The sequence below is a fragment of the Columba livia genome, chromosome Z, assembly GCF_036013475.1.
Source record: "Columba livia isolate bColLiv1 breed racing homer chromosome Z, bColLiv1.pat.W.v2, whole genome shotgun sequence".
In the NCBI taxonomy this organism is placed as follows: domain Eukaryota; kingdom Metazoa; phylum Chordata; class Aves; order Columbiformes; family Columbidae; genus Columba; species Columba livia.
The window spans coordinates 44,283,075-44,307,988 of record NC_088642.1 but is presented as its reverse complement, the minus strand read 5'-3'; the positions used below and the strand labels follow the sequence as shown (position 1 = coordinate 44,307,988).

At 41.6% G+C, this 24,914-nt stretch overlaps 1 protein-coding gene across 4 annotated transcripts in view; it reads left to right on the top strand.

Moving 5' to 3' along the window:
- NRG1 (neuregulin 1) overlaps positions 1-24,914 on the top strand; it is a 474,741-nt gene that overhangs the window by 173,644 nt on the left and 276,183 nt on the right. The window contains exon 2 of one of the 4 annotated variants that reach the window (XM_065045634.1): positions 19,675-19,740. The exons of the other annotated variants lie outside the window; for them this stretch is intronic. The gene's annotated coding sequence lies outside the window, so the exon portion shown is untranslated. The remainder of the gene's footprint in view (positions 1-19,674; positions 19,741-24,914) is intronic. 4 annotated transcript variants of the gene reach the window in all.

Genomic DNA, 24,914 nt, shown 5'->3' with positions numbered 1-24,914 from the left:
TGTAACTTAGAGTCCCATACTCAGGCCATTTTCATTGTTATCCAATTTATACAAAGACCACGATTGAGTATGATACCGTTTCAAACTTTCTTTTATTAGAGGAGAATCCCCTCACAAACTCACTCCGATATGTCAGGATGAATCCTAAGGGGGATCAAGACGGTATTTCAGTAGAGGAACCAGTTCCCATTTCCCAAATTAATTTCTTTTGGTACCAAATACAAATATGCAAACAAATACCAAGCCTGCATACACTCAGCTCGAGTTCATACACTCCTTCATGTCCACCTGTAGCAGGTCTCTTTGAATGTGGTCCTCAATGGAGCTGACTTACATGGAGACTTATTGCAATACCAAGTGCATGCAACCAAATTCAAATATGCTAACCAAATACTGAGCTCAGATATGCAAACCAGACACCAAGTTAAAATATGGCCAAATACCAAGTTCAAATATGCAAACCGATCACAATTACAGTTATTCAAGACAATATCTCGATTTCAGCATTGCTCTTTTAAGCCACTTACTGCTCAGCCAGGAAGAAAAACTGCTGGAGTCCTCAGTCAACAAGTTGGTGCTAGCTGAGTCCAGTTGGCTCTGCTCCTGGCTCATCAGTAAGCTGGACTGTGCAAGGCTCTTATTAGTGTCCCATCTGGCTTTTCACAACTGTTGTCCCAAAACCAGAGTTCTTTACCTGGTGCACATACAAATGAGCCAAATTAGCATACAGAGATGAGATACTTATTTACAGAATTGCACAAGTCGGAATGCTGGAATAAAGCCAGCATACCAGAAAGAAAAGTAAAAAGGCATTGTATAGAAAATCTTATCACTATGTTCACACCCTAGAGTGACAAGTGGTTGCACATTTGCATATTGCACTACATAATCCTTTTCATGCATAGTGAGCAACATTCAGCTAAAGGGCACTTTATCCAACATACTTGAGATATGTGTTAAAGCAAGACTTAACTAAGTGTGTGAGCTTCAAAATATCTAAAGCTGCAAGGTCAGTAGTGTCTGCACTTTGTGATTAGGTGTTTCACAAGTCCCTCTTACCTTTATTATATGAGCAAACTGACCTAAAACTGAAAGGATTTATATATCTTTAGGTTAGCAATTGCAGAGAGGATTCATTCTTTTAAGTGACGATATCATCTGGAACAGCAGTCTGAGAGCTGAAAATGTCACAGGGAGCTGTTTTTTCAACTTAACTGTCTGGCCTGAGATCTGGAAAAATCCTCCATTCACCCCTCCACTCCAAAGACAGTAGGACAAATGGCACCATCTGGCAAGGACTGAGTGTGCAGACCCTGTTTGTCACTGGTTAAACACAGACCACCAGAGCTATATAGTGTGTAGCATCTCATTCATGGAAAGGCAGTAAAAAGCAGTTGCAAACTCCTGCACAGTGATGCGATTAACCCTGTTTTTTCTAGCTGCGTTGTCCTCAGCATAGTTCTAACATTTTCCATGTGCCTAATAAACACTGTATCTTTGGTATATATATAAAGATACAACTTTTTATTAATATATTTGAATTTATTTATTAAAATCCTGCTCACAAACTGTAAATGCAACTGTAATAATGTTATCATAAACGATTCTGTAGTCTGATTTTATGCTGCATAGTGAATGATGGAAAATTTACAGCACAGAACAATGTCTCACTTATCTGTGACTCCTACACAAAGAACTGGTTGTTTCTTCTTACCATACTTCTATGTCTCAAATGCTTGAGTGAGTCATACTGTGTTTGTTCCCCGTTTTAGCTTTTTGGTGGTTTGTTTAAGTGCCACAGTTCATGCAGTCTGATGGTCTTTTCTGTAAACTATTGCTTGGAAGCCTTGATATCCTGGGCAGTGTATCAAACCAGATGTTTAGGCAGCTGTATTAGTCCTGTGAGCAGTTCTGTGTGTCAGTAAACCTGTGGACATGGGCTTGACAGGAAGACTCATTGTGAAATTGCAGCTTGCAGTTGAGGGACCTGGGTCTATATTTATGCTAGGTGGAAGTGATTTTAAAATATTTTAAGATCTTCCAAAGATAGGAGGCTGAGGATCAGGGGAATTCAGGCTTATACTTGGCTCATAATAAGATGATTTTGTCAGTCAACAAGTGGATTTGAACTACAACACAGGGATTACATTTCACCAGGTCCTAGATGAAGAAAACATCAACAGAAAAAAAGCAACAGTCTGAGACATGTACAGCCCTGTGGATTGGGAGAGGATGAGCTGCAAAGCACTTTTTAGGGACATAAAGTCTCTGTGAAATACAATGCACTATACTATCTTGCTTTTAGGTCACCTAGTCATCAATCCTGTATTTGTCTAGAGCAGCGCTCTATTTTTTTTTTCTTCCTCAAAGTCATTACAGCACTTAATCAAACTTCAAGAAGGATTTTGATTAGATTTCAAGCCCTGCTTTGAAGAGTGATTGATTTTGTTGATGTCCACTGTGTTTACTCTCTAGGAAAAACAGTTTGCGGCTACACTATATGGGTAAAATTCAGGCAAAAAAAACCAAGAGCATAGTTATACCAAGCAGATGAGCTATTGGGCAAGGATATTCACAATGCTTGGTCAATATGATGTTTTTTCGTTCATTTGGATATCACCCATCCCATTTTCATGGTCAGAAAGTAGACCTGTGTGACTAAGTTTTGAAATTACTGTAGCCATACAATCCTTGGAGATTCCCAAAGCATCTCAAAATGTTGTTAAGACTTACTTATTATTATTAAGGATGGACTCCTTTGAATGACAAAGCCTTGTTCAAAAAGAAAGAGATAGTCTATCTAGGTGGACACACTAAAGTGCAAGAAAAAGGAAGGGGTCTAAACCCTGTAACAATGTAGAAATCTCCCTCTGGGAGTGGGGCAGTACTGGAGTAGGGGCTGAGAGCGTACATACTATCCTCAGTCTTGGAGATACTCAAAACTTCACTGAACAAGACTTGGGGCAAGCTGACTGAGCCTGGAAATCATGTTTTAAGGAGTGCTTGGCCTCATTGTCCTCCAGAGGGCCATTCCAAATAGTATCATATTCTAATTCTATTATCTATGGTAAATTCAGTGGCAAAGTCCAGTGTATGTATAGCCTGACACATAGTCTAGCACCTAAGCTGCAGAAAATATCCTCCCTCTTTGGAAGTAAGCTGTCTTCTCCAAAAGCACCACATGAGTGTTGTCTTCTGGTAGTCTGCAGTGGACAGAAGAAGAATGCGATGGAATTTTTTGCATCAAATTATAATTCAATTAATTTTTTTGAGAGGTCTGCTGTAGACACAGAGTAGCTAGAACTTTAGGGAACAGGGGCTGGAAGGTGAGCTGACAATCTTAAAGAGGCAAAGATATCTTGCTCCCCGTAAGGCTGAGACTGGCTGAACTCTCTCAAGGGCAGAAGGATGAAACTTCCACAGATTTCCTGGAGATCAGAGCTAGAGGCGTCTCACTCTGACAGCATTGTTCCTGTTGTGTAGCTAAATTGAACAGGTCGGGTCCTGGGGCTGTCAATCTAACTAAGTTTGTGCCAGCTTTTAGAAAGGAAGCAGATATTCTCCAAGAGCTAAATGCCATTGACTCTGATGTGACATTGTGATAAAGTCCTGGACTCTTTCAGTGGGAAGAAAGTATTGCTGCATTACTGTAATGACTTGTGATATCACATCCATTGCTCTCTTATTGTGTGTTTTTACACCCTGGGCTCCCATTTCATTTTGATGGAGATCAGATTTTTTTCTTCTCAATGTTTTTTTTAACCTTCCTTTTTTTTTTTGTAGTGATTGGAATCTAAACTGAGAGCTCATTATAAACTCCTGTTGTGCATACTGAGCTCCTATCACCTGAGGCAGGGTTTGTAGGAAAAGGTAATAGCAGATATTCTTTTATACCAACTGACACAGATGTGAAAAACAGACTAATTTTCTGACACACTAGCCACATCTGAAAGACAGGCAAGAAATTTAAAGCTATCATACTGCATTCTGGGTTTCTTGGCTATTGTATTTCAGTTCTTAAAATTCCTTTTCAGCATTCACTAAGGCTGCTTGGGTGGCTGCTACTCATTTTAGGGGGTTTGGGGATAAGTATCATATCAGCAAGATTAATTATTATAATTGAATTTCTAAAGTTTTCTGTTTTGTTTTGTTTTGTTTTTTCAGTTGGGGTTTTGGTTTTGGTTGGTTTTTTGGGGTTTTTTTTGTGTGTCTATATGTGTGTGTAGTTTATGTTTTTGGTGGGGTTTTTTGTGTGGTTTTTTTTGTTTGTTTGTTTGATTTTGGGTTTTATTCTTGCTATATATAACATTAATAGCTTTTAAAATGGCCATTCATTAAAAAGCAAACTAGCTGACTCCCTGAGACAAGCCAAATAATTTCTGCAGTCTGCTAGTGACCATCAGTTCTGCTGGCAGAGTTCACAGGAAAAATTTAGAAAGCAAATCTATATTACTAAGAGCACCGCTGCCAGCAGACTTTGTTATTACAAGAATTAAACCCTTAGTCTTTCTGGGCTCTGACTTACATACTGTGATGCCATGATTTTGTTGGCATCGTAATGGTCTGTATCACAATACAAATCGGACAGAAAGTCTTTCACAGGAGTATCCTGCCCACAATTTTAACATTAGAAAGAAATAATTCTGCAGTGCCTTCTATGGAAATATTTCATCTCAGCTTCCAATTTCAAATTATTGCTTTTCTCCAGTTAATGGGAGCTGCTACAGAATTGTCACTCTGGCACAAATTTTGGTGCCAAGATCTGCAAACAGTAGAAAACCAGCAGCTACTGGGGGAGAGGGTTGATGGCTCTCATCAGGTGGAACAACTTTTAAGGACAGCAGGATGGCTGGACACCACTTGTTTGCAGTGCACATAGGGTTTTGTGAATCTGGACAACTTTGGAGTGAATTTGTGACAGGACAGGAGCATAACTTCACTGACATCCTTTTGAGGTGATGATGCATGTCAGTGCTGGATTAGGGCCCCCAGGTTCCTTATTTACAATACTAAACAAACACAGCAAAAAGTCTGCTTTTCCAGGGACAGGCAGAGGCAACAGCAGCAGTGAGACAAAAGCACATGCCAACACTCAGCGGGAGACTGGCAAATCAGAAGAGTTTCAGCAGCATCAGTACCACTGCAGGTTGAGGCCCAGCAAGAAGTTTGTGTCTGTTGCTCCAGATGGGGAGACAGATGAGGGACATTCGCGGGGTTCCAAAAGATTAGAACTTGATCTTTGAATGTTTCAAGGTATTAAAAAGATGTTCAGGATTGTGGGATTTGTTTTAAGTGAGTGCCTCCAGGTGATGGATTTAAAAGACAAAAGCATCTAGTAATTGCGTTTTCTTCTTGTTGTTGTGGGTTTTGTTTGTTTGTTTTGTTTTGTTTATATTGTACCTTGTATTTCAAAGATGTATTTCATATATATATTCTGGAACCAGTTTACATGGGGATACTTGGACAATCAGATCTGAATTAATTTTTGAATTCCATTTATTACACAGAATTTGATCCTGGTGTGGGCACTCTCAGAATTAAGCTAAACTAAAATAAAGGGCTAAATTCAAGAGCAGGCTATGAAAGGCAATGAAAACAGAAGGAAAATTTGCCTTCATCTGAATTTTGTGAAAAGCTCATGAAAGTAAAATGCTATAAACCAAGTTCTCGGCTAGTATAAGTAAGCATTATCCAGTGATTTATTTCAGGTGTTCAGCAGAGGAGAAATTGGTCCTTAGCAGGCTTTGAACCACACAGAGTGTGAGTGCTCCAGAACTGGCTGGGATTTAGTAAAAAGGCGCAAACTGCAGAGGTTTACAGACTCACCTGTTGTTTATATTGAGTTAAAGCAGCCTTTAGCTTTTCCTGCTTCATGCAGAAAAAAAGAAAAATCACTGTATTTTTGAAGTCAGTACTTCTGCATCTGTTTCTTTTGTGAAACAGACAAACAAGAGGTGATAGAGAATATAAAACTGTGATCTAAACACAGAGGAATAAACATTCCTGTCTCAAAATATAAGAATTCAGAAATAGTGGTAGAAATTATATATGACAGTTTCACAACATGTAATCAGACTGTGGAATCCACTGCCAGGGAAAGATTTTAATTAAATTCAAAGAAGCATTAGCAACTTAAATGAATTACAAGAGTACCTAGATAGGTAATAATTAATTATGATGAAAATTCTAGAAAGGATATTAGATGCTGTGCCTCAGGTATTATGCTTGTCTCTATCAGGATGAGATGATCTAGCAGACATGCAACCTGTAGTAGGCAGAAAATTACCTGATAAATACCTGTGATTGATCACTATGAAACATAAGATTTAGAAGACCTTGGGTCATACCCGGGCTATCACTCGATCTAACTTCCTTTTCTGAAATGCTCCATCCTTATTTTGTCTGCATTGAGCCTTTCAAGTGTCTAGCTGCTGATGAGTAATGTATTCTTGTCATATTGATTTACAGTGAGTCAGGAAACCTGACTTTTTAATGCAAGTTGCGGAAGAATCGTGTTGAGCTAGGTGTGCTTGGAGCCTGAATATTGCCATAAATAACAGTGTTGAAGAAACAGGTGAGTAGGTTTAACTCTCAGCCTAGCATGAAGTCAGTGACCGAGATGTAGAGCTGGAACTGTTCATCATTCTCTCAACAGCAATGTTCAAGATTATTAGCAACATGCTGTGAAAAAAACAAGCTGTTGGAACCAACAGGTAGGCTTGCTTAAAGGATCCTCAAGGTTGCAAATAACGGATCCATGTCCAGGTCTGCTGGGGCACATTATGCACTACTCTTTCTCCTTAGTGAAGAAATCAGTGGACATCAGGGAATGGAACAGGAGAAAATGCTGCTATTTCTCCTTCTATGACTCATAGGGGAAGAAATATGAAGAGATTTGTATAAGAAGGAGCAAGACCCAGGAGTCATGGTGCAGGTAATTTCACATGTATCCTTCACATGGCAGCCCAGACAGTCCCTATTCACAAACTCCTTCGTTGTGAACAGCAAACGTGAGGATGCAAGATGAGGTTAGAAGTTCACATAGGGGAGTAAGATACGTGTCTTACAAACTAACAGGCTTGCCACACTGAGTGCCTGTGTAAAGATGTAATATCCACTAACTGCAAAGGAACTCAAATGGGAGAAGAATACCTCATGTGAAAGTACCAGAAGTTTGAACCATGTTTTGCTGCGTATATTTCTGCCTAGGCCCTTGTATACTTCTGGCCAGCTCTAGAATCTCCCGTTCTATTGCCTTCGACAGTACCATGAACTGCTATTACAGGTATTCAGTTCTTCTCTGGACTCAGTGTGCAGGAGGAATTTAACCCTCAAAGAGTTCCTTCCAGGAGCCAGGATGGAAAACTCGTATGCAGTAATTGCATGTCTGAATTCCTCAGCACTCTAACTTCCCTTTATCTGGAAGATACAAGGGAATCATTGCAATATAGTGAGTTAAGAAGTACATTTCAGATACTTCTTATTTATGTATTTTGTTTATGTTACTATTACAGCTCAGCATGTAATAACCATTCTAATTCCACAGTAATTACGGTCAGATTAAGTACTTTACTGGTTAAACTGCGAAAGTTTAACTGGTTATACATTCTTTATGCAATTAAATAATGACAATTTGTGTTGTGTCCTCTGCGTGATGTGCACATCCTGTGAGATCCCAATATCATTAGTAAGCACCTGGTGAAATCTCTACAGCAGTGCTTCTCCTGGGAGCACTACATCAGGAATTTAAAGTTGCTATTAGTGTAGCTGATGAAGATAGTTCAAAACTATGTTTCTTGTTCAGAATGGCCAATCCACATGTACCTTTAAAACGCAATGCTTTCACAACATCATTGTCCTGAATTATAAAATTAGCTTCCATTCTTTCTTTTCTTGTATAAGACAAACATAATTTCTCCACAGTAGACTTCAGCTGTAAAATAATTAAGCATTATAATTATGTCACTTCAGACCAAAGTATCTGCCACAACATTTTACAGTCTTGTAGAGTAAGCATTCAAGAAAGGAATATTTTTGCTTGCCTTGTAGTGTTTTCATATGAAGTTTGTACTTGCACTACTTGCACTAGTACTAGGAAGGATGAACTTTGTAAGGTCAGAAGAAACCATAGTTTAGAAGCCCTTTCTGTTCTGGCTGCTGCAGCTCTCTTCCTGCTCTTGCACTAGGCAGGCAGGCAGGGACCACTTAAAGACAACTTGGATGTGACAGTTTCCAAAGGATTAGACAAAGAACAGCGGAGGAAGTATATTTGGGAAAAGCCAGGAGAATGTTGTGGCTGGGATGACCAGCTAACTCCTTGCAAGCCAGCAGCTGATTTCCTGCTTAGATTCAGTATTGTCCTTACACAAGCTTACTCAGATGAAAGGTGCAACACACCTTTAATAATCATACCTGAATCCTTAACTGGAAAAAAGCACAATACCTCACAAAAATTGTGAGACATATGCTAATAGCATCCGGAAGTTGTCCAAATCCAAGTAACTGATAGTCAGGGTGCAGTAGGCAATGTGAGCATGGCAGAAAAGAAAGAAAGCTATTGAATTTAACAGTTAATAAAGAAGCAAGTTGTACTTGGTGAAATAAAATGGGACAATCTGTGCAACTTTTTACAGAGGCATGGATTGTAGCTCACAGAGGGAAACAGCTTTTCCTCCCTCTTCCCTGGCTCCCTTTATTCATGCACTGTCAATGGTTGTAGGCTGTTTGCTTCCTGTAGGAGTGAGTTCTCTCTTGTATAAAGCCCAATTGCGCTGGTAGGGCACTTAGTGTGAACTGCACAGGGATTTTTGCTACTGGTGTAGATAAGATTTTGAGGGATAAAACTGCTTCAGGAGCACACAGGCTGGTCAGACCAGAGTATCATTGAGGATTTTTTTCTACGTTATTCTTAATATGCCACACTTAAGGCAAGGAGAAGGTATTCTTCTGTAAGAAGGCCTTTTACTTCTCTTGTTTGGCAATCTCTACACCAGCCCACATGTATTTGTCACTGTCGTCATGCTGACTAAGCCTACAGAAATGCAAAGGGAATTGTGTGTGTGCCACTGTCTGTAGCTGTCTTTGCATGCCATCCCATAGATGAAGCCAAGATCCCGATTTCCTCTCACTGTTATAAATCAGGACTAAGCCCATAGGGCCTACAAGGCCACAAATGGAATGCAAGTAACAAAATTAGAGAGGCTGACATAAATTCAGGAGGGAGAAACAAACAAAAATATTCCACTCACAGTTTCTTATGAAGCTGCTGAAATGACTTTGGCTACCTTCATATTTCCAGCATGCAGAATTATTATTTTTTTTTGTGATTGTAAGTGCGTTACAGCCTTTGGGGTTTTTTCCCCATTGCTAAAGTGTTTACAAATGGCTTTTTGCCACTATTTTCCAAGGCAAAAGATGACACAAGGCTGTTGGAACAGCCATTAGAATGAGGAAGAAGGTTTAGGCTGCACTATCCTCAATCTGAGTCAGTTATGATCTCTGGTCAGCCTTCTCATTTTCTAGTCTTCTCTGGGATAGCTATGCTGCATGGCCAGCCCTGATTACACCCTGGTGTTTGCAAGGATATCTTGTTGGTCCCTTCTGTCCCTGTTACAGGCATCATACCCTGCCATCCTGTTACCAGCATGAGGCAGCTTCCTTCCCTTGAAAATGCCTCTTGCTTAGAGTAAGTGGAGAAGTTTGACAGGTTTCTATCATGTTCTTAAGCCTATTGGTATGAGGTAAGGAGACAAGTCCCAAGACTTTTTCCATTCTCTTTCCAATGAATGCACAATGGTTTCCAGTGGAAATTTAGGCTAGATATTAGGAAGAAATTCTTTACGGAGAAAGTGATCAGGCATTGGAATGGCCTGCCCAGAGAGGTGGTGGACTCACTGTCCCTGCAGGTTTTTAAACTGAGATTGGACATGGCACTTAAGGCCATGATCTAGTAAATGGACTGGAGTTGGACCAAGGGTTGGACTTGATGATCTCTGAGGTCTTTTCCAACCCAGTCGATTCTGTGATTCTGGTTTGCTTGCAGAGAAATACCTCACTTCTCTTCTTGTAATTCTATTTCTATTGGGTTTAATTTCCCCCTCTGATACAGAAGGTTACCAGCATCTTCATGCCCAGCAGGCATCAGTTTCCATCTGTTCTTAAATTCACTGCACATAGCTGTGCCCTCAGTTTCCATTCTTTGGAAACCCAGATGTGCCATGATTCAAATAGACTGCAAACAGATGCTTGGTGATAAAGAGGTCCCATTTGCTTGTACTAGTTGCAATTTGAGCTGTGACGATTTTGTTACTTTCTAATGGCTAATCTTTGCAAGAGTTCAATTAATCTACTGGGCTTGTCACTTTGGCATAGCCATGATAGGCCTGTGGTTTTGATTTATGAAAGCTTTGTATTCAGAGCTTGCTGAGCAGCCCAGAACTGCACAGCCACAGGAACTGACAGCAAAATACACACTCTGTCACTCCTTCCTGCTGCAAATTTGACAAGTAGGGACATCCCTTTTTCAGAGTGTATGAGAAGAACAGTAGAGTCAGTTGTGTCCACCCTGCACTGCTTATGCACTGGAAAATTGGTCATTGGGCTCCTACATGTGGAAAACCTTCCTAAGTTCAGAGTTCAGAAAGGATTCTTCAGTTTTGTTTCTTTTGTACCAAATGAACTTCAATAAGCAAAGGCCAGCAAGTGGTCTTCCCAAAGAAGTCACTTAAAATCTCTTCTTATAGCAGAAAAGAGCAGGTCACAGTATACAAAGGGAAAATGGAAAGATGACCCTGATTCACTCTGGAGGCATATGTCTGAAGCAGCTTTTTTATTATGATGTTGTTGATATTATTAGCTGTTCACATGCCTCCAAGGTGAGTTTTGTGCCCCTGACTCAAGAGAATCAAGGGAATAGGGTCTCACTTCCCATAGCCCCAAGGCCTGCCCTTATGCCAGACCTCACTGTGAAGTTCTGGGGACAAACTGAAACAGCCCCATTGTCTACTCACTCTTACACCCCTGAACATCAGAAGTGACTCTTTCCACAGCAGTCTGAGGCTGATGCTGAGAGAACCTGGACTTTAAGTAAAACAGAGCCCTGTATTCCTCTAGATAGTGCCTTCCTGGGTTTCAAGATGCATAAGCAAGTGTGCGGGTGTCCTGCCAACACCTTGACAGAGCCAGCACTGCTGCACACACTGCACATCCCCTTGCTCCAGCAGTGGAGGCACCCAAGGCTGCAGAGGAAGATAATTTTTGTTTTCTTTCCTGACTGTTCTGTTAAACCTTTGAATCCTGTATCAAGAGTAGGCAAAGTAGAAGCTGACTAGCCATGTGTTTATAACAAATACATCTGTTTTTTTCAATACAGTAGTTCTAGATGGAGTTGGATTTTCAGCCTATGTTTACAATCACTGTTAGATTTTGTTTTTGTAAAGCCAGCAGTTCTGTGAAAAATGAACAGAAATGACAACCTGATAGAGGAAAGAAGGGAAAAATTGCTAAGCAACGTGGTAGAGGCAGTGGTATGTGGGACTTTATTTCCAGCATTTGCACGTTAATGAAAACTTAAAGCGTGGGAGATAGGGAAGATGCAAGGAGCAAGGACATTTGGTATACTAATTTTAGCTCTTAGGTGTCTTGAACTTCATATGTTTGGGTCAGAAGTGAGTGATTTCAGGGCATGTAGGGCTATGTTCGAACTGTTTTCATTATGTTACTGGTAGCAGGCATACTCTGCCTGGTGAAAGCATTCGAATGCTGTGCTCACACAGTCCATCTGTCTTTCTTCACAGTTTGTAATGAATACACATGTGCTACATGAAGCAACATGCACATGTGGTACTTGCCTCTTAGCAAGTAATTTTTGACTACTCCTAAATCATTGCAGGTATGGTATTCCTTGTCTATGCTTTCTAGCTGGAAGCAAAAAGCATCCAACTCTTTTCTTCTGCAAGATAAAGATGTGAAACTTTTATAAGCAATTTTGACTTTGCAGAAGGCTCATTTAAGAGACATTTAGTTTCTAAAAGAACTTGAATAAAGAAGTTTATTTAGCTGAATAACTTGGCTGAATTTGGTTAGTTACAGCTGCTAATACAGTATCCATGGTCAGCCATAGAATCATGGAATTGTAGAATAGTTCGGGTTGGAAAGGACCTTCAAAGGTCACCTAGTCCAACCACCCTGCAATGAGCAGGGACATATTCAGCTAGATCAAGTTGCACAGAACCCTGTTCAGCCTGGCCTTCAATGTTTTCTGGGGTGGGGCATTTACCACCTCTCTGGGCAACCTGTTCCAGTACTTTACCACCCTCATTGTAAACAATTTTTTACTCATGTCTATCCTGAATCTCCCCTCATTTAGTTTAAAACATTACCCTTTGTCTTGTCATAACAGGGCCTGCTAAAAAGTCTGTCCCACTCTCTCTTATAGGCCACTTTGGAGTACTGGGAGGCCTCAATAAGGTCTTCCTGGAGCCTTCTCCAGGCTGAACAACCCCAACTCTTTCAACCTGTCTTCATAAGAAATGTGTTCCATCCCTCCCATCATCTTGGTGGCCTCTTCCAACAGGTCCGTGCCTTTCCTGTAATGAGGGCTCCAGAGCTGGATGCAGGACTCCAGGTGTGTTCTCGCCAGAGCAGAGCAGAGGGACAGAATCACTTCCCTCAACCTGCTGGCCACACTCTTTCTAATACAGCCCAAAGTACAATTGGCTTTCTGAGCTGGAAGTGAACATTGCTGGCTCATGTCCAATCTTTCATCCACCAGCACCCCGAACTCCTTCTCTGCAGGGCTACTCTCTATCCCTTCATCCCCCAGCCTGTACTGATATCAGGATTTGCACCAATCAAAGTGCAGGGCCTTACAATTGGCCTTGTTGAACTTCATGAGGTTTGCATCCACCCACTTCTCGAGCTTGCCCAAATCCCTCTGGATGGCATCCTGCCACTCAGGCGTGTCAGCTGCACCACTCAGCTTGTTGTCATCTGCAAGCTTGCTGAGGGTGCGCTCAATCCCACTGTCTGCATCACTGATGATGATGATCAACAGTGCTGGTCCCAGTATGGACCCCTGAGGGAAACCACTTGTCACCAGTGTCCATCCAGACATTGTGCCATTGACCATAAATCTCTGGTGCAACCATCCAGCCAACTCCTCATCCACAGAACAGTCCACCCAGCAAATGATAGAAACATAGAATAGCTTTGATTGGAAGAGGATCATCAACTCCAACCATAACCTATCTCTAGCACTAAACCATGTCACTCAGATCCTCATATAAATGCCTTTTAAACACCTTCAGGGATGGTGACTCCACCACTTTCCTGGGCAGCTTGTTCCAATGCCTGACAACTCTTTCCATGAAGAATTTTTTCCTAATATACAATCTAAACCTCCCCTGGTGCAACTTAAAGCTATTTCCTCTTGTCCTATCACTTGTTACCTGGGGGAAGAGACCAACACCCTCCATGCTACAACTTCCTTCCAGGTAGTTGTAGACAGCAATCAGGTCTGCCCTCAGTCTTCTTTTCTCAAGACTAAACAGCCCCAGTTCCCTCAACCACTCTACATCAGACTTGTGCTCCAGACCCCTCACCAGCTTCATCACCCTCCTCTGCACTCTCTCGAGTATTTCAATGTCATTCTTGTGATGAGAGGCCCAAAACTAAACACAGGATTCAAGGTGGGGCCTCACCAGTGCTGAGTACAATGGCATGATCACTTCTCTCATCCCGTTGGCCAAACTATTTCTGATAAAAGCCAGGATGCTCTTGGCCTTTTTAGCCACCTGGGCACACTGCTGGCTCATGTTCAGCCAGCTGTCGATCAACACCGCAAGATCCTTTTCTGCCAGGCAGCTTTCCAGCCACTCTTCCCCAAGCCTGTAGCGCTGCCTGGGGTTGTATTGACCCAACTGCAGGACCCAGCATTTGACTTTGTTGAACCTCATACAGTTGGCCTCAGCCTAAAGAACCATCTGGTTCAGATCCCTCTGTATGGCCTTCCTACCCTGGAAGGGATCTGGACCAGCGGGATCTGGACCAGATGTTGATCTGCTGGAGCAGATCAACACACCCACCCTATTTGGTGTCACCTGCAAACTTACTATGTCGGCTCCTTCTGCGAGGGCAACTACAACCAAGTGAAGTAAACCACATGAGCTTACCGAGCTTCCTTGCCCTGCCTGCTTGCACAAACCGCTGCACTAACTGCTTCACCCTTGTTTGTTGGCCCTGTTCGCTGCACTCCTGGTCACCTGCGCTCCCTAGGAGGACATTTAAATCTCCCCTACTTGTTCCTGGTAACGTCCCTGCCATGTCAGGCGCTATCATGGCAATTCTCTTGGCAGGACCACAGCTCTGGGATCACCTTCTTGTCTCCTCAATCTGTGCCCAGCCTTAGCTCTTTCCATAGCCACTGCTGTGCACGTTGGTTCATTGCGTTTTAATCTCCTGCTGTTGCTCTGTAGCTGCTGCTGTGCTTGTCACTCACCACTGACCATTCCTTTCCAATTTAGAGAGAAGGATGTTGTGGGTATTGTGTCAAAGGCTTTACGGAATTCCAGATAGAGGACATCTGTAGCCCACCTTTTTTCCACTGCTGTAGTTACTCCACCATAGAAGGCCATTGGGTTGGTCAGGCAGGACTTGCCCTTGGTGAAGCCATGCTGGCTGTCTCGAATCACCTCCCTGTCCTTTGTGTGCCTTAGCATAGTTTCTAGAAGGATCTGTTCCATGATCTTCTCAGGCACAAAGGTGAGGCTGACAGGTCGGTAGCTCCCAGGGTTCTCCTTTCTACCCTTTTTAAAAATGGGTGCAAAGTTTCCCTTTTTCCAGTCACCAGGACTTCACCTGTATGCCATGACTTCTCAAATATCATGGAGAGTGGCTTGGCAACTGCATCAGCCAGTTCCCTCAGAACTCCGGGATGTATCTCATCAAGCCCCATTTATCAATATTAGTTATTATTTATATTAGTTCAGGTTCCTAAAGTGGTTACGAACTTGGTTCTCATTTACAGTGGGAGGGACTTTGCTCCCCCAGTCTCTGTCTTGCAGTTCATCCCCTCAAGAAATGTGGGAAAATAAGGTTCCCATGCAGACTGAGGCAACGAAGTTGTTGAGTACCTCAGCCTTCTCCTCGTCTGTTGTTACCAGTTTACCAGTCTTGCTCTTCAGGCAGGGTACACTTCCTTTGACCTTCCTTTTCTGTCTGACATACCTGTATGTCTTGTTATTCTTTGCATCTCTTGCCAAGTTCAGCTGCAGCTGTGCCTCGGCCTTCCTGACCCCACCTCTGCACAACCTGGCAGTGTCCTTATATTCTTCCCAGAATCCCTGTCCCTGCTTCCATTGCATGTGCATTTCCTTCTTGCCTTTTAGTTTGACCAGCAGGTCTCAACTCAGCCATGCTGGCCTTTTGCCTTCCTTACCTGATTTCTTACACCTGGGGACAAAGAGCTCTTGTGCTCTATGGAAAGCATCCTTAAAGATATGCCAACTTTGTTCTGCTTCCTTGTCCCTGAGGTCAATTAACCAGAGGTTCCTGTTGACTAACTCCCTGAAGAGCTGGAAGTTGGCTTTCCTAAAATTCAGGGTCCTGACCTTACTCTTTGCCTGTCCCACATCCCTCAGGAATGTGAACTCCATGAGTGTGCAATCACTGTAAGTCCCTTTCAACTAAAATATATCCTCTCCTCTCATCTCTTCTCCTCTCTTCTCCTCTCCTGTGAGGCTAGTGATATTTGGAGGTCTTATAGGAGTTACAGGAAATTCCAGAGACACAGCGGTGCGTAAAGTGTACAGTTCTGTCATGCAAAGTAGGTGTTTGCCTCTGGTCTGGTCTGGTCTGGCAGGGTGCAACAGCCTCAACTATGGTTTCATCTGATAACTGCTGAATCAAACCTGTAAGTATAGCTAATTTGCTCTGTCAAAAGTCAGTGACAGAAGCTTTTTACCTTCCAGTCTCTTCCACTTTGTGAGGGAGTTTTCATTTTGACTTCCTTAGAACTGCTGTGCACTTTAAAACTAGCCATTCCACTCTCTTTTCTTTCTCAGAACATCAGATCATCAGATTCCCATCCCTTGATTAGTTTGGGGGTTTTTAGCCTTTTTATTATGTCTGAGTTTTTTTATTTTCGTTTTGCTGTGTACGCTGTGTAAGCCCTTATTTTTTTTTTTTTTTTTGCCTAAGGCAATGTGCTGCAGGAATGAGAGAGCAGCTGAGCCAGATCAATAGCAACAGCCAGCAAAAGTCTGCACATTGCATCCTGCATCCTGCATCCAGCCATCCTGCAAAGTCTCCTGAACATCTGATTTAACATTAATGCTCTTTTCCCTTTGTGACATAGGAAACTCACCTAAGACCAGCATCTGAGGAACTGCACCCTACCTGCCTTCATCATCAGTATTTTGGTATAGTTGTCATACTGCTTTGAGGCAACTTCCAGTCATTGATAAGAACCAGTTGATTGTCCTTACCTTCGATGGGGTAGAAGCTCATACCTGTAAATGGTTTGTGTGATTACAAGTAAACCTTTAACTTTATTGTTTATGTAGGTAATAAACTCCTGCACCAGGAAGGACTGCTGTAAATTGATAACATCATAGAGAAAAGAGAAAGGAGATTTTTTCACCCTGGGAAGAGTCGGCAGTCACCTTTGGTAAGGGTACCACTGGCAGTTTTTCTAGAAAATGTATCAAAATCTTCATAGGATCCCCTTCTGGTGGGGGCAAGCCATTACAAGAGCAGGACTAGCCATCATTGAGAGGTGCTGCTTTCCCTCTGAAGACCTTCTCTTTTCTCTTCTCTTTTCTCCCACTGCTTTATCCTGAGTTACACTGGTCTCCACCTGCATAACCCAGGAATTTGTGCAGCTCTATTTTCCACTTGTCTAAATTAAGCAGAAAATTGAAATATAACACTGCCTACACATATTCGTAAGTACCTATTTAGAAATACTCCTAGAATTATTTTTTTGTTGCCATAAAGCTTTGCATTCAGACTTGCAATTTAGGACTAGACAGGTCAACCCACAGGAAAATAGCTGAAATGTGTAAACAACTAAAAATAAACTACTGCTGTGTTGTCCAGGATACTTATCTCTTGCAGGGCATAATTGTACTTTAAATGGGGTTTCAAACAGTGGGACTTAGGTAGGAGTTGTGGCTGCCAGACACATCAGGGGAAAGATTTTTCAACACTCTACACACTGTTTTGTGCATTAATTGTCATGTTGGAAGCTGCTTGACTGTGCTTTTGAAAGGCTCAGTTCCATCTGCTAAAGCCCTCACCTCTGTACGTTTCTGTGCTTATCACATACTGTATGACAAGAGTGGAGGAATCCAGCTACAGAGAGACAGATTACAGAGACATAAGTTTATGCTTAATTCTCTAAAGATAGGCTTGTGAGCCTAATTTTAGGTATCCAGGCTTGAATATTTTATTTAGATTTAGGCAGGAACGAATAAATTAATTTGCTAAACTCTGGACAATGAGAGCCTCTTCCCTCTCCTTGCCTCACCTCACCGCACCTCACTGCGCCTCACCGCGCTGCGCCTCTCTCTCCCCTCCCCTCCCCTCCCCTCCCCTCCCCTCCCCTCCCCTCCCCTCCCCTCCCCTCCCCTCCCCTCCCCTCCCCTCCCCTCCCCTCCCCTCCCCTCCCCTCCCCTCCCCTCCCCTCCCTTCCCCTCCCCTCCCCTCCCCTCCCCTCCCCTCCCCTCCCCTCCCCTCCCCTCCCCTCCCCTCCCTTCCTGGAAGGGAAGTGGTTTGAATATGAATTTGGTTTGAGTTTCCCCTCAGTGTTGTTTCCGCTTGAACTCATTAGCATGTAGCTGTTTCCACAGTTTGCTGTTCCAAACGCCCTGCTTGCTGCTTTCCTCCACATGCTTATGCCAGCTATCTACCAGCTAAAATGGAGTTCAAAGATCTTGTGGGACTTTCTGCTGCAGCAAATTCTCTTTACTCTGTCAAAGATTTCATGTCCTTTTGATTGATTAACCAGAGCTTAGCTAAGAGCCATTGTTCCATGGATTTATCCTGTTAATAACTTCCATTATTAGTTTGCAGATTGTGTGGGAAAGTGAGTTATTACCACTATAATGATGCTGTGTCATCACTGGCTGTCATTAGTTTGAAAAGCTGCTGCCAGTGTGGTGGAAGTGCTAAAAGATTTCATAAACCACAATCTATAAAATATTTATTAGATACATTGTCATTTACAATTTTAACCCATCTTCTGTCACAGAAAGACAGACCTCCAATAATTTGTGCTTTTTTGTAGTTCTCTCAGGCATCCTAAATGTTTCTGCTGCAACTGTTAGGAACAAATGCTGGTATTTTTAACTTATAATCCATGAGAAAAGCAAATGAAATTAAAAAGGCAGGGGCTTCAAAAGGCTTTTTTGTAATTTCGGAGGATCATTTTCTCGGGCCTTCAGATAATCTAGTTGCAATTTGTCACTATATATTATGGTATGGTCATGAAAAAGAATAAAGAATCTTCTAATGATTTAATTATCAATAATTTAAGGGATTCCTACAGTATCAGTGGCTGTTCTCAGGTCTGTAAACCAATCTGTGGTCACAGAACAATGAAACTTCAAAAATCCCTCCATTACCCAATGACAAAGATAAACACACACATCTCCCACCCCCTAGAAAACATTAGAAGACACCAGTTTTGAACAAAACCTAAAAGTATAGTCCTTCTTACATGGTAGTTACTGAGGCCAGCTCCCCGTTGATTATAGTCTCCTGGCTGGACTATCCAGTGTGAGATAGTCTGAGATTGCTATGGGCTGTTAAATTTTGCAGATTTAGTTGGGAGCTCACTCCTTTAGTCCTGCTCTCACACTTGCCTGACAACATACACCGTTTACCATGGAGTTCCTTTTCCCAGTCCAGGACACCAGTTGCCAATTGCTGCAAAGCCATATCTGCACAGCACCCAGTTGCTGATGCATGGTTGTGACTTTTATTGTCAAATGTCCCACTGAGGTGTCTTGTTATTTAGATGAAAAGTCCCCCGAACTACAAAGTCTGGAATGCAGACCTCTTAGCATTAGGCATGGTTGCACAGTTGGAACCATCTTGTGCTGATGTCTTACACTTATTCCTGTGAAAATGATCATCTGTTCAAGAACAAATTACCTAACATCAAAAAGGCATTGCCCAGGTCTGCTTATCCTCATCCTAGTGTCAGCCTATCCTTTCAGCCTCACACAAAGGGAGCCCAGAGTTTTTTGAAGGCTGTTTTCCCAGACATGTAGGGTCCAGCAAACGTGCAATGAAGGTGCAATCTTACAACAAGGACGTGTTATGACTGCATGCTAAATGGCCCTAGTTCTATAGGTTAAGCATGGTGTATAATACATCTTAATGGCAAGAGGTTGTTTAATAGCATTGGTGATTAACAACTGTTCTGAACTTGAACATCATATTAGGTTTGATTTGTAAAAATGTGCTTATGAATGTGGTATTTTGTTATCCTGGACCTTGTACTTATTAGAAAGAGTAACAAGTTGTTATTCCATGTTGTATTGTCACAAGAGGAGATTTTTTGTGTCAAATCTTTGATTTTGAATTCAGTTTATTCATATCTATACCATGTTTTCTCCTCAGCATTAAGAAGTGTGTGCATTTTGACACTTCATATCTTTCTATTAACAGGTGCTGCAAGATGTTCAGAGCATTGCAAAACTGGCTGCTAAGAGCAGTTCCCAAGAGCATGATCAGGTGATTGTTTGTGGTATGAATACAGTGCTGCCACTGAAATACGGTTGCTGTTCACTCACTCGCTGCTAGTTCATTATGAAATGCCAGTGTAGTGGGAAATAGCCTCTTAAAGTGTGCTGATCAGATTGCTGGTGCTAGCCTTGTCATGCTCAGATGAACCACTCTGCTTGTGTTTGTTCACAAACTTAGATTTTGCACCTGTAGGGAAGTATGGCACAAATCTTATGCTGTAGACTATGTAAAGCTGGAGGAAATTTCTGCCACAAGGGCACTGGAAAGTTTCAGTAACTCCCTTCCTGTGAACACCCAAATTTGTTGCTTTGAGAAGGCACTCCCAGAAAGAAGGACATATTGATCAAAGAAAGGCTGAGAGAAGTCTGTTACAAAAATAAAAACTACCACAATGAAGACCAAAGTTCTAATACAGCTAACTAGCCCATGCTCAGGAGAATGAATTACAATGATTACAATAATTCTAAGATATTTGTAGTGCCTTGTTGTGGAAGTTGTCGTAGGACCAACAGAAATGGATGTTGCACCCCATGCTCTCAGGTGGAAGAAATCCTCTGTGTTAATGAGTTGATTCTAATTGTCACAGGTACCCATATGTGGTTCACCAGAGACTATGACTCCTGCTGACTCCAGTGTCTCTGAAATCACAGGCTGGGTGGTACTTCTGGCAGTCCTCTGTGACAGGGAGCCTGTGATCTGACAAGAGCTGCAAATGAGGAAGGGACCCTACAGGAAACCCAGTTCTCCCAAAAGTCTTTGAAGTGGTATATAGAGTCCACTGCAGGCTTCTTTGCCAGAACAGGAACCATTTGGAAATTTTGAGCATACATTTCTTTCTGTGTGTATAGTATACCATATTGCATCTCTTTAGCAATTGTGTGCATGTTTATACTTAAGCATTTGTTTTTCACTTTTCAAAAAACATGAAGTTCACAAAAATACTATCAGAACAAGCCAATTGCAGCATGCTTGCATACCGGAGAATCTGGGTGGGAATCAGTTTAGTGATTTGTAAATCTCATCCTACCACACATAAGTATAGTGTCTTTTCCTGTACAAAGCACAACCGTGTCTCTGAAAGTGAAGAAAATATTTCCCACCTCCTGAGATTCAGCTGCCCAAACATTCCTACTGATACTCTGGCAGAAATGTTGTAAAGTCCTGCTATGTATCACACACATGCACAAATGTTTTGTGTTTGTGAGTGAGAGTGTATATATGCAAATACAGAGAGAAATTCCGTAACTGGGATCTGTGGTGAGACCCAGCGTGTGAATTCCAAATTCTTAAGCCAAGGTTATTCTTACAAGGCTGCACTTACGTTATCCAAAAATCTACCCTCTTTTCTTCATCCCTTTCCCTGTCCCCATTCAGCATGCAGTAGCACTCTCTAAAATGGATCTTTAAAGATCTATCTCTGACTCTAGTGGTTCTTATAAAAGCATCACTAGTTCAGGCATGCATAGCTAATGCATCATTATATGGTAGAAAACACTATGGCCTGACATGAAGAAAGATAAAATTTGTAGACATAATTCTTTATCTAAAAAAAAAAAAAATATATATTAACATTGTACTATCATACCCACTTGGATGTGTATTTGAAAACATACATTTTGCTTTCTTTAGTCTAGTTTACCTTCCAGGTCAGGAGGAATGTGAACAGCTAAACTTATAACCCCTCACATGCTCTGGGCATGTTAGAGTGGCCTACTGCAATAGATCTGTCTGTGAAAGCCAGAATTTTTCACTCAGAGAAGGCTCAGCTGATTCTATTAAGGCTTGAAATAGAGAATTAAAGATGGCATTTGCCTTTGGGCAGAGACCTGAGTGGGTGTTCACTAACAAGCATTTGCTAGACAACTTTGTCCCAGGTGTGTAAAGTCCATAGATAATCCCATTTCAGGCGTAAGTATTTAAGTAAGGGCAGCTGTATAACACGGATGTCGGGGTTGGCTTCTGCAGTGAGTTTTCAGATGACGGCCATGCTGATCTCAGAGAAAAGTTAGCAAGTACGTAAGAGTTTTGCAAACCAAGGCTGAGGAAGTAACACAATTAGATCACAGCCAAAAGCACAATCTCTTCCCTCTCAGGCTGATCACTTTGGGCACAATGTTACATGGATGCAAAGTCTCTACTATACACACATGGCATAGAGAGACTAAAAAAAATAATTGTTTAATGGAAACACAGAAGCACAGAAAGAGAGGGAGTTACTTCAGTTAGTAATTATTGCAGGCACTACCTATTATATAAGTGCTGTAATTCTTAAAAAATGTTAGCATTCCTGTGCAAATCAAACAGATCAGGCCTGTGCATGTGACAGTGCAGTCAGCATAAACTTGGGCCCGTGTCACTAGCATGGAAGGGCTTGGGATTTTGCTGAAGCAGCTCCTGGCAGTTTTCATAGTTAATTATTTTATATCTGTAATTTAAAATTTATAAAAGTCATTGCTTATGTAATTTAATGTAAGAGTTACCCAATGTCAACCAAGATTGGCTTATGATAGCATGAAATATTTTAAAAATCAATAGGAAAAAAAATCTGCATTGTACCAAATCTGCAAGAGTAAAAAAGATTTGGACTTTTGATGAGTGAGAAAATTATCTATGGAGCTTACAAAAAGGATACTAGCAGCAGCAGAACCAGAGGCTATCGTGCCTTGTTTTGGAAACTTAAGGAAAAGGTTACTAGCTTTGAAAGAAAAAGCATCTCCCTGCAATACACATAGAAGTCTACTCAGTGAAAAATGCAGGTGATTTATATCAGTAATGTCTCTAATAACACTTTTGTATATGACAGACATTATTTAATCAAAGACATGCAGATAAACATGCAAGGCAAGTTGATGTATGATTTGTATATTGTTGGAGATTAGCGTTACTGCCTGTACTAAGTAAAATATTTTCTAAAAATGATTCTGCAGGTCAGTATTACATTTTGTGTGAAAGACAATTATTAAAATGGTGGGGGAGGCTCTTTCATGTAACAAACTTTTTTTTTTGTGGCCGTGGGTATTAAATATTAGGCATTCAAATATTAGAATAAGTTGTTAAACATGAAACTGAGATACATACTACCTGAAAAGAAAGTAAATAATTCATATTCCTGCCAGTTAAAGTATCTAGGGTATTACATTTCAGATTAGCATGCTTTTCTTTAAGATTGTTACACCTTTAAATGGATCCAAGTATCTCTCAGGGCATCAAAGGATTTTACAGTTACAAATTCCGCAGTTGTAAAGCTCAGCTTATGTGGTTGCACATTTATTAAAACTAGGCTGTTATTGGAGCGAATCAAACAAAATCTTTAAACTGCCACTGTTGTAGTAGAGCTGAGTAAACTATCCACAGCATTTAATGGTTTATTCTCAAGTGGCTTTTTGCTATAGTGAATACAGAGTAATAAGAAAAGTATCAGTCTAATACAGAGCTTTTCATGGAGCACAAGTCTCTTTCCACAGTCAGCTGTCAGCAGGCGATGTCCCAGCAGTGCCAGAAAGGACTGTAATGATTGGTTAATTTCCTTATCACAAGCACAGTGTTGTGTTCATCCAGTGTGTCCTTTGTCAAGTTTATACACTCTGAGAGAACTGTAGGCTAGCAGTTACCCATAGGCAGCTGAAATACCTTGAACCAAATAAGATCAGACACAGCTTTAGCTCAGGTATTCTCTTGGCTCATTAACCACTTCAATTAACGAAATATCTTGGACCTTATGCCAAGCAGATTTATTGCTAGGCTCAGATTCCAGGCTCTTTGTCCTGTTAGGGATTGATAGCTCCCCCCTGGAAGGGACAGTGGGAGGTGTCTTATCCAACATCCTGTTCAGAGGTGGTCACCACTCAATGTGACTCAGTCTTTTGAAGAGTGCAATCACTGTTTTGAAGCATGCAATATTTGGATTTCAAACACTGTGGGATATTACAGTCATGCACCCCACAAAGTGTAGACTAGTGTGGGAAAAGGTAAATTGAGGGGTGACAAGGGAAGTTGGGAGTTGTGGAGCAGCTTTGATGTGCTCAACAACTAAACGGACAAGCACTCCTCAGCTAGCACATACTGCGAACCACTACAGCATGACACCTGGCAAACTGTCAAGGTCTCTTTATCATGCGTTTGCAATAGTAGGTGTTAGTATCCAGTGCTCCAAAGTCACTTAATGCAAACTTTGAACTGAAAAACAACCATACAGAGTTTGGATACAATCAGCAGAAAACAAAAGACATCCCCTTTTCAGTAGGATAATATTTTTCACAAAGCAGTCACTCTATTTCTAAACTTTCAATTTGGATCCTCAAATGAGAGCTCATTAAACACCTTCATAGGACAAGCCAAGAAATTAAAGTCCTTAACTGTCAAACAGTTCAAGTCATAGACTCTGAAATGGTATTTTTTGCATTGCACATTATTATTTTTCTTAACCATTAGACATAATCATCTATTCACCTCTCCTGCTGCTAAAATTCTTCCTCTGCTCCAGGAGAACAAAGCACTTTTTTTGGTCTTAGATGGTCTTACTAATTAGTGTGTCTAGCAAAAATAAATATAATTGTCCTCAACTTTGAAGAATGCTCTTTCTATTTTATACTTGAAAATAAAAAGTCTTGTGTGCCAAAAATTATGTCTCTTTTTTCCAGCAATATTATTTGGACCACTAGAATACTTAATCTCCTTCCAGAAACCTCTCTATAATTACATCAGGAGCTTGGTTCCCTCAAGACTGCACCCTTAGTAAGTTTGCAGATGACACCAAATTGGGTAGCAGTGTTGATCTGCTGGAGGGTAGGAAGGCCATACAGAGGGATCTGGACCAGATGGGTCATTTGGCTGAGGCCAACTGTATGAGGTTCAACGTGGCCAAGTGCTGGGTCCTACATTTGTGTCAGTGCAACCCCAGGCAGCACTACAGGCTCAGCAGCTGGAAAGCTGCCTGGCAGAAAAGGATCTTGCGGTGTTGATCGACAGCCGGCTGAACATGAGCCAGCAGTGTGCCCAGGTGGCAAAAAGGCCAGCAGCATCCTGACTTGTATCAGGAATAGTGTGGCCAGCAGGACAAGACAAGTGATCATGCCACTGTACTCAGCACTGGTGAGGGCCCACCTTGAATCCTGTGTTTAGTTTTGGGCCCCTCATCATAAGAAGGACATTGAAATACTAGA